The sequence below is a fragment of the Pinus tabuliformis genome, chromosome 6 (assembly GCF_031772625.1).
Source record: "Pinus tabuliformis cultivar Carrire ecotype Pingquan chromosome 6, CPIR1, whole genome shotgun sequence".
Classification (NCBI taxonomy): domain Eukaryota; kingdom Viridiplantae; phylum Streptophyta; class Pinopsida; order Pinales; family Pinaceae; genus Pinus; species Pinus tabuliformis.
In genome coordinates this window covers 1,982,251,183-1,982,260,963 of record NC_142292.1, presented here as the reverse complement: position 1 = coordinate 1,982,260,963, position 9,781 = coordinate 1,982,251,183, and the positions used below count along the sequence as shown (strand labels likewise).

The 9,781-nt window shown below is 31.6% G+C and overlaps 1 pseudogene; it reads left to right on the top strand.

Moving 5' to 3' along the window:
- Positions 1-7,417: 7,417 nt before the first annotated feature.
- On the top strand, positions 7,418-9,099 carry LOC149267152 (UDP-rhamnose/UDP-galactose transporter 3 pseudogene; annotated as a pseudogene).
- The last annotated feature ends 682 nt before the right edge of the window (positions 9,100-9,781 follow it).

Sequence of the window (9,781 nt, the reverse complement as noted above, 5' to 3'; positions counted from 1 at the left end):
AGAAATCTAACAAGTTTGATGGATTTCTCACACAAAACAATCTCATACTCATCTTCATATCCCTCCACTTGCTCCTCCCCATCTAGGAGATGCATATACATTTGTATAAACCACATCAAGTAAATTGTCACTCTCACTCGTGTGAAATCCTGTCTTTGTAAGATTTCCCAAACTATGCAAATAGAACAAACTCTAACATTATCATCAAACAGATTCCCTCTCTATGCTGACTAAATCTAGAGTTAAGATGGATCTAAAGGAAAAGCTTGCACCTTGAAAAATTTGATCCCTTCGTAAGCTATCTAAATCTAGAGTTAAGATGAATCTAAAATGGTTTAATTATTAATTATTATAATTCTTATTTTATTTTATTTTATATTTATGTAATTTGACTAAATTAACAAGTTTAAATAACATTACATAACCTTAGAACATCTCATTCACTTTGGGCTAAAGTCTCATGTAATCGTTCATGTTGGACTAAAGTCTCTCCATGCAATTATTTAAATTTGTAGATATTTTTTTTAATTTAATTAATAATACTTAATATAAAGTAGAAAACATAAACTTGGAAAAGCCGATAAATATTATAAATATCAAGTGAATTACAATGAAATTTGAGCCATTTAAAATTATATATTTTATTTTTATTTAGAAAAATTTCATAATAAAACATTTATTAAATATATCATTATTTTTATTTAATTTTATAAATATTACATACAATAATACATGAAAAATGTAATAAAATTTCAAAAAATGTAATTTATAATTTAAAAATTACTAATAAAAAAAATAATCATACCAAATTCTTTATTATTATTAAAATTTGTAGATATTTATTTTCATTTTAATGGATGATATTTAATATATAATGGTAAGTATAAATTTGGAAAGGGCTACCCATATTATAAATATTAAATGCATTATAATGAAATTTGAACCATTTAAATTTATGATTTTATATTTTTAATTTAAAAATAAAATAAAATTAAAACATATAATTAATTAAATCTATGATTTTACATTTCTAATTAAAAAAAAAATTCAAAACATAGAATTTAAAACATATTGAAAAGAGGGTCCTCTACATGGAGCTGGTAGAAGGGAGTTTACTTAAAAATCTAGCATGAGTTATCTAGAAACCCCATAAGAAAACATCACATGTGTTTTCTTATTAAAGGATGAGCTTCCTCTCATAACCCAATATTTAATTGTTGCCCTGTATCCCTTGGAGAGTTTCTATCTTTAGACCACGCTATATTAAAGGCTCTTTCCCCTACCCCTGTTGATCATATGTTCCAAGTACAAACTCAAAATACTATATGGAAGACATATGATCCTCATGCATGGGAGACATAACATATACTTTTATCGAGAGTTTCTTTCCCTGTCATTCTTACATTCTTCCTCATGTTGAAAGAACACATGCCTCCATAGCTGGAATTCCATAAAACCAACCTAAGAAGCCAATGATCTTGAAATATGTGTGATTTTGTGCCAAGCTAGAGGTGTTGTGGCATAAGTGGAAGGAAGGAATTTTTTTTTAAATTTGAAGAGAGAGTTGTATAGTAAGAAACATGAAATCTCATTACCCACTAGTTAAATCAATGTTCACTGCAAATGAGATAAGGTATCCTTGAAATCACATTATACACTTGTCTGATTCATCACTGCAATGAGCCAAGGTATACAAATTTTAGGGATACCCAAAGAGCAGCCAGTAGCTAAAATTCTTTATGCCAACACTATGGAACTAGAGGGAATGGATTCAATGGAGATCAAGACCTTGCGTTGTGTTTTGCTAAGTGGAAGAGGTCCCTAGAAATTAAAATTTTCCTGGAGATAGGGACAAGCAACTAATAACAAGTGGAAGCACTAACAATGTATCAAGGAGTCAAGTTCCTCAAGGACATTGTGCAAAGGATGTAGTTATTGTTGATGACTCCAACATAATCACAAGATTTACTTTAAGGGAAACACCATAGTACTATGAGAGCATACAAGAGTATGCTTATGTATTACGACTATATTCAATGCTACCCCTAAAATTCATGAATGGTATATGTTGAACTAGTCTTATGATTTATTATCTATGTTTTTATAATGAAGGTAATAATGTGAACCAACACCTTGCACAAAAAGAACAATTATCATGAAGTATATGGAAAGTGAACCAAATGATAGCATACCCTCCTAGTGGAATTGTCTTTCATAGTTGAATATTACCATACAAGTGTAATCACTCAATCAAATGTTGTAAACATACCATTGTCATTTGGGAACTAGATTGGTAAGCCTAATAATAAATGTTATGTTAATTTATAAATAAGATTAAATACTTGTTGAGTAGCAATGACATGGTACACTAATTAGAACCAGTCTAGATCCATCTTAATTCTGAATCTATTAAATGCTAAGAGGGATCAAATTTTTTTGCATGTTTCTTTAGGTTTTGCACTAAAAAAAGAGGTTTTACTTGGAAAGATTTGACCTGTCTCAATAATTGATAAATGATTTAGGCTAATATGTTAAATGATTTAAATAGCTGAAATTCACATTGTATTAATATAAAAATTATTAAATTATTTATAATTCAACTTTATATTTGTTTTAATTTAAAATATATTAATAAATTATACTGGTTAAATAATTTATAATTAAATATATCATTTATAGTAAATTTTAAATCTAATTTTTTTAGATTTAATGATAATTTTGTCTAACTTCTATTAATTTAATTATTTTTTATTAAATATTAAAATTTAATTATTTTTAAAAATGTTTACTAAAATCACTATTGAAATTTCAAAACCTTAAAGATATTAACATTTATACACAATTCAATTAAAAAACTCGAACTTATATAACTTAGAAGGCTCTCTTATATATAATTTATTTAGTTTAAAAGCATTTAATTAAAACAATTTGTTAAATTGTCTATCATTAATACTAATCTAGATCCATTTTAACTCGCTATCTACTCAAAAGGTATTAAATCACCATGGACAATACCATGGGTTAGCTGAAAAACTAACTTGACCAAGTCAAATTTACCATAACTACCCAATAAAAGTTAATTAAAAAAATAATAACTTTTTATTTTAATATAGGGTTATTTTTATTTTTATTTCAAATTTACCTTAACTATGCCAAAAAAAAATTATAAACTAAATAATAACTTAGAATTTTTATTTTAATAGTGTTATTTTTATTTTATGTTATATTAAGTAACAAAAATTATAATATAGTATATCAAACATTTTACCCAAGAATAATGAAAACATTTTACACCATTAATATTATTAAACATTTACCTAATTACATTGTACACCATTGAACATTTGAAAAAAACTAAGGAGAAAGAAGAGTATCAACATGAACATTAAGGACCAGCACCAACTTTGAGAGAATCTCTTCGCTATCATGAGCCAACTCTACTGTTATATTAAAAGCCATTCCAGATTTAATGGCATATGTGCAGGTGTGTCGTAGATTTTATTACTCTGCCATATAGTGCATACATCTCGCTCAATGTTGGGAATTGATATGTAATTTGCAACCACCTTCTCTCCTTCCTTCATGATAACCTCCGGACAGATATTGTCACAATAGTACAGTTTCAAGCACAGGAAAATATTAAAAGACTTGTTGTAGTAAACAAATGGAAAAAAAAATCTAAGTTATTTTACAATGGTTATTTTTATTTTAATTAGATTTCGAAACTATTTTAAAATTTGACGAACGAAATATTAAATAATTGACTTCTTAAATCTAAAAATATTCTATATGCAAAAGAATGTACAATCACATTAAATTCAACTACTGTAAATACTTTGCAAGTTTTGTTATTTGTTTAAACTTTAAACACTTATATTGGACTTTGACGGAAGAAATTAGAACATAAGGAGTCAGGACACATTCTATGGTGGATGTGCAATAGCCATCAAAGTTGGCATCCTTTTCATTGTGCAATTTGTTTATCGAAAATCTAAGTAAGATGTTGTGGAGCTTGATATCCACTGTTTAGACATTGAACCACAAACAGTTAGTTAATACAACATCCACTGCTAAAACAAAGATAAAGAGTGGTGAGATTTTTTTATCAAATGAGTGAAAAAAGTACCTGGCCTCTTTCTTATTATTGTTCTATCAAAATCATTTTCACTCATAAGTTAAACAAATTACACATTTGTTTTTATGGTCTGGGGATAAATATTAAGCAACGTGTAGATTAGTTAACCATACCATCGTATTTACTAATGGCTATAATATTTGACTCGTAATTATACCTAGAGTGTGCAGTTTATATATAGCACACTTGATAGATATCTTAACTTACAACCTTGAACACTTTCCAATTTTGCAAGGTAAAAATGTCCTTCCAAGGTAAAACAATACTATTACTAATATTTTGTTATTTAATTATTATTAATAACTTCAATTAATATGATGCCATTCTCCTTCCATCACAGAGTCCATCTTTTCACCGGTCACATACTCATTTTTCTCACAGAGGTAGGCTTCCATTAAGGATGAGCCAGAGCTAAAGAACACAGTGTCGGCGAGCTGATTTAAAAAATAACCTACATCCTTACTCCAATCAATCCATGTCAAAAAAATTACTATACGCAAAAATATTGAATCCAATCAATCCATCTCAAAAAATAATTCCTGTCAATAAAAAATATTGAAATATATGTCAGCGTTGAAGTACTTCGTTATTTCCCAGAAGTTTACTAACAACTCCAAAAAAAACCTTGAAAAGCTATTCATAAATACTTTTTAAATAGTAAAAAAACAATTAAAAATCAATCTATAAAAGCATTCACATGTTAAAATTAATGCCCAATTAATATGTAGTCAAACAACATACATCAATCTGTACATCAGAATTGTAACCAACATCAGTGTGTAACAAACTTTGGAGGAAGTACTCTATTTTATTCCATTTTATTATATTTTGTCAATCAAGCCATAAAATCCTGTTGGGCAATAGGAATTCTACTGTTGATTTCACGCGGTTTTAATTAAAAACAATGAACTACATTATATTTAGATGCCAGCATTCTCAATAATTTATTAAGATTGAAACCTTTCTTTAAATCTTACACTTGAGACAATTCGGATGGAAGAAAAAGGCAATCATATTACCACTAGAATTTAAATGGTTACGGTAAAATGGGATCCAGCGATATGAGCAATCAAGCCATAAAATCCTGTTGGGCAATAGGAATTCTACTGTTGATTTCACACGGTTTAATTAAAAACAATGAACTACATTATATTTAGATGCCAGCATTCTCAATAATTTATTAAGATTGAAACCTTTCTTTAAATCTTACACTTGAGACAATTCGGATGGAAGAAAAAGGCAATCATATTACCACGAGAATTTAAAGGGTTACGGTAAAATGGGATCCAGCGATATGAGCAAATCACAGTAACAAGTACCTAACAAAAATACTTTCAGAAAATGTTTTTAGGGCTTAAAATGCATTGAGAGTAAAAGGGCTAGTTGGCCTTTTTTTCGTGGTGGAATCCTTCGAATTAGTATTCTACATGGTAAGCACATTCTTTGGCCTCTCTGCAATAAAATATACATTCGCTAAAAAATCATTAGAATTTCATACAATGTTCCTTTTCCTCCCATTAATCCCCCACCATAAATTCATTTCTATCTCGCTTCCAGATCAAAACAATTTAAGACCTCCTCCAAAATATGAGTTTTTTCCCTCAGCATAATAATATAGTTCTGAGATGACACGCAGGAGTGACATGAGAACTTCACATGCAGTTCCTTAATGTAGCACCATATACTTTGCCTTATATCACTCACTACATTGTACTTTTCCTTATATCACTTACTGCGATGTAATAGACTAAGCCATGCCTATAATTCTAGCTAGACTTAGTTTTATGTATCATGAGTAAACCACTCAAGCTTAGTGCAAGTAACAAGCTTGATTAAGCTCAACAAGTGTAATTGAAAAATAGACTCTTACACATGCACAAGACTATCAATCGTCTTGAAGATAGGACTGTAATTACATAAGACATATATCTTATCATATTCAAATTGTTGTTAGATAATTATGCCTCTGTAAATGCCCAGACTAGTGTGATTAGATAAAGTTAATCCATAAGAGTGATATTAACTCCATGCTAAACTAGCAAGTAAGATGTAGCTGGTATTATTACTCTTAATTACATAAAACATATATCTTATCATATTCAAATTGTTGTTAGATAATTATGCCTCTGTAAATGCCCAGACTAGTGTGATTAGATAAAGTTAACCCATAAGAGTGATATTAACTCCATGCTAAACTAGCAAGTAAGATGTAGCTGGTATTATTACTGCGTATTTAACTAATAACCAGGATTTACTAGACTAACCATAGGTAGTGCTAGTGTTCTAAATAGGTAAGCATTACGACATAGATAAGTAATACACTATTTAGCCTAGATAGCCTTTGGTAAGGTTACTAACCCTTTTCCATGATGAGCTAATAATACTTATCAAGCTATTAATCAAGCATGGTTACAGAGTCAAGCTATTAATCAAGCATGGTTATAGACTATGCTAACGATCTAACTAGATAACTCTTATGGCTTAACTCACATTAAAAATCAAATCCTTACCAGAAACAGTACCCAGATTCTCAGAGCCTCTTGCTCTAATGAAACAATCATGTTATATAATCTCAATTTCATTTATTGCAACCTTAATTTCATCCTTTTGCCAAAAAGAATACATATTGTCCCTCTAACTCGGGATTTTTCCCAGATTTTAGTGATAAGCACATTTGAGAATAACTCTGTAAAAAAATGTACACAATAAATAAAATTATGATTTTACTTGCATGTCAAAACCAGAACCCTGAAACAGATAAATCTATTTCTGCGAGTCCTTTCCATAAAAATGCATAGATTTATTAGGCTAGAATCTACTGTTAACTAATAATCTATTTCTGCGAGTCCTTTCCATAAAAAGGCATAGATTTATTAGGCTACAGTCTATTGTTAACTAATTCCAAATATTTCACTCAAGTAAGACAACAGGAAAATATGGAAATTAGAAACAAAAGACAGAGTTATAGAAAAAGTAATATAGAATATACAAATGTACAGGAAGTAGGGGGAGTAAGAGGGTATGAGAATGAAGATTCCACAGTAAAAGTGAGAGCTCCAAGCTAGGAGACTCTGAGACCCGTAAGGAGATCACTCATGACACAAGATTCAACAAAAACAATGAGACTTCATCTCTGAGACCGACAAGTTGACAACAAGGAGAATTTGATAATGAGTAACCTATTGCAAGGTTGTGCAACGGCTGAAAAAAACCCACACAATAGACTGAAAAAAAGGCACATTCCCATCTTTGCTTTACATCAGTATGTCCAGCAGTTCGATCCATCAGCCATCAGGGTGTGCCCCATTTCTTTTAGATTTATATATTCAGCCCTCCATACATTACCCACTTCTAATTTCGAAGGCCAGCCATTTGGAATTAGAGGTCTGTTGGTTTTGTTGAAGATGGCTTCAGAGAAGAAAGCAGCAGTATCCGACATAGGAGCATGGGCTATGAATGTCATAAGCTCAGTGGGGATTATCATGGCCAATAAGCAAGTCATGTCCAGATATGGGTATGACTTCAGATTCGCTACAACATTAACTGCTTTCCACTTCACTCTGACTGCATTGGTGGGATTTGTGTCAAATGCTACTGGGTATTCTGCTGCCAAGGAAGTGCCTTTGTGGGAATTGCTCTGGTTCTCTGTTGTTGCCAATACATCTATTGTGGGGATGAACCTGAGTCTCATGTTAAACTCAGTCGGATTTTATCAGATTTCAAAGTTGAGCATGATTCCTGTGGTTTGTGTGATGGAATGGGTTCTTCACAACAAGAAATATACCAGAGAGGTCAAGGCAGCTGTGGTTGTTGTGGTTATTGGTGTTGGTGTCTGCACCGTCACAGATGTGAAGGTCAATCTCAAAGGGTTTGTGTGTGCTGCGGTGGCTGTGTTATGTACCTCATTGCAACAAATTTCAATTGGCTCCTTACAAAAGAAGTACAATGTTGGCTCTTTTGAACTCCTAAGCAAGACTGCTCCTATACAGGCTGCATCTCTTTTAGCATTTGGCCCTTTTGCAGATTATTATCTAAATGGGCGCAACTTATTAGAATACAAATTTTCATCTGGTGCAATTATTTTTATACTCCTTTCATGCATTCTAGCCGTGTTCTGCAACCTGAGCCAATATCTCTGCATTGGGCGATTCTCAGCAGTTTCATTTCAGGTTTTGGGCCACATGAAAACTGTTTGTGTCCTTATATTGGGTTGGCTGCTTTTTGATTCAGCATTGACTGCCAAAAATATAATGGGGATGTCTGTTGTTGTTATCGGCATGATAATCTATAGTTGGGCAGTGGAGGTTGCAAAACAAGCCACTGCAAAAAGCTTTTCCATGATGCCTGTGAAAGAAACTGATTTTACAGAGGAGGATGTCAGTCTACTAAAGAGTGGATTTGAGATCAATGGTACAAAAGATATTGAACTAGGTGGGCAACAAAACAATAGTTTAGTCTTTATGACAATGGCATAGGTGAGACTGATATAAGGAATGCCCCAGCTGTTACAAGTCACTCTTTCCATCTATGGTTCACGTGGGAGAGCATGGAGAACAATGATGATAGATGTTTATGAGATAGCTTGATGGTCTTCTTTGATTTTCAAACAGAGTTATAACGGCTACTTGAAGAGTGGCAGCGAGCTTCGTTGATGGTAAATTTTATTTATCTCAGACTATTGGAACAAAGGCCTTCCTCTGGAGTCTGTATATAGTCAAGAGATACAATCTTTTAGTTGCAATGAAATTTGTTTTTCTGTATTCTGAAGGAAATGCTGCTCATAATGCCCAAAAGAGAGTAGCTGCTACATTGTACATGTCTAGTAATTTTTTTTTTCCAAGACAGGTAGCATTGAGATGCATATTTTATCATGCCATCCCAGAATATTTAGCAAGTAAATGGCAACTGTGTGTAGGTTAACCCATTTCATGTCATTAGTATTGTTTTAAATTAATGTGACATCAGTATGTCCAGCATACCGCGCTTTTAGAAACTAGAAGTAAGGTATAGCCTTTTGTAAAAAAACAAAGATTAAGGTTTTATAATTGTAAGAAAAATGTTATTAGATCAAGCCAGCAAAAATATATTGTAAAGTGGAGAGCCTGCATGAACTTACTTGGTAGGGCTGAGGTTTTTCCATATATGTAAAATGGTAAAAAAAGTTCGATAACATAATTTTAAGAAAAATCAATTCAGAATATTTGCATTTTCACCCAAAATGATTAGGGCTACACCAACGTCAAAGACGATTTTTCTATTTGAACATTTCATGACCTACTCAAGTCCTGTGCATTACTTTGCCTTATATTCATAGGAAATTTGTTATGGCATTATTAAAATATCAATCCACAGTCTAAGCGTATTTTACCAAAAAGGTAAAACATAAGCAAAACAAGAGACATGACTACATGGTGAATAGAACAGGAAATAGGACTCAAGGTTTCTGGGGAATAATAAGCGTAAATCACCTCCCTGACGGCGTACATTACCACATTGAAATTGAGGTTTGGAGATACAAAACCTACTTTACTAGAAATATGAAACGTAAACATAACCAGAAACAAAACAAGACTAGAATCGTGACTATAGAATTTTGACGGATAAGCAACTTGAACCCACCCATCTCCCTGCATATATCATGCACTT